Below are 1266 nucleotides of genomic sequence, written 5' to 3'. Positions count from 1 at the left end.
TAGATCCACTGGGATTCACATGACCACGTGTGGCCAAGAGCGTGGCCTCACATCTCACACAACAGGCAGCGTGGCACCTCCATTACAGTGTTGGGGCACGGACTCCATGCTGGCTCTGTGTGATTGAGTCACCAACGCCACTCTTGGCCACCTCATTTTCCCGTGGGAGAAGGGAATCTCTCTCATATCCAGATGCTGAGTAGGCCCAATCTGTGCGGCTTATTAGCACTCACAGGATCACAGCCCCCTTAGTGGGACAGCTGAAGGCCCGCTGATGTACTAATCTCCACCATCAGCCGCACTCTGCTTTAAATCTCAACACAGATGTCGTTTCATGGCTTCCGGGGTCTCATTGATGAGGGATTTCTTGAAAGCCTCCCCTCCACTTATCTGCCTTGCAGCTAGGAAACAGCTGCCCCCCCACAGCTCCCTTTAACACCATGAGGCGGGTTAACGGGAGAGCAGAGCACCTGCCCCATGGTTCTCTATGACCTCATTAGAGGCTGCGTGCCAAAAGCGGGCATTTGCTTCAATTAACTTTTATGATCAGGCGTTGGAAATCCCTGAACAGGCCTCCTGCTTCCAAAGCTTCTGGGACCCCTTTCTCCAGTTGCTGAGGAAATTTCGGCCACAGAGTAAAACAAGACACCCCCCCACTCAGCAGTCTGCACACACCCACGAAATGTGCCTGAGCAAAGCAAGGCTGGTGGAAAGGCAGCCACGTGCAAGAGGCTCAGCAAAACCCATGGCATCGGCAAACATTTGAAGAGACCCAGAGAGCGCTGAGGGGGATGGGGGACTGCAATGGAAATTGAAGTTTTTGGAGCCGTGGCAGCAGGGTCCGACGTACAGTTACAGAGGGGACCACTGCTGCTTCTCTCTCCTTCTGTGAGAGAGAGGCAAAGCGTTGCATCCTGGCCAGTGCTGCTTTCCCATTCATTTCAACGGGACGGTTTGGAACACCATGACCTCTTTGGCTTTCAGCTTCAAGCTGCCCCCTACAGGGCATCCTGGGGTCTGTCCACACCGTCTCTATGCACACCTGGAATGTGCAGGAGAGCAACACAGCCTGATGCATGGCCCAGCCAAGGGGAAATCCAGCCCCCCAGGCATCTGGCTAACCCACAGAAAATGGTTTGAATTAGAGGGACTTTCTGAAAGGAGTTTTCCGTAGGAAGGCTGTTGACACAACATGGTTAGTCGAGAGTTGTGTAGCTCCCCGCAGCACTGCTGGGGTAGCGGCTGCAATAGAACATTGGTTTAGGG

Source organism: Chrysemys picta, chromosome 1, assembly GCF_011386835.1.
Source record: "Chrysemys picta bellii isolate R12L10 chromosome 1, ASM1138683v2, whole genome shotgun sequence".
Lineage (NCBI taxonomy): Eukaryota > Metazoa > Chordata > Testudines > Emydidae > Chrysemys > Chrysemys picta.
Note: the sequence above shows the minus strand (reverse complement) of the source record.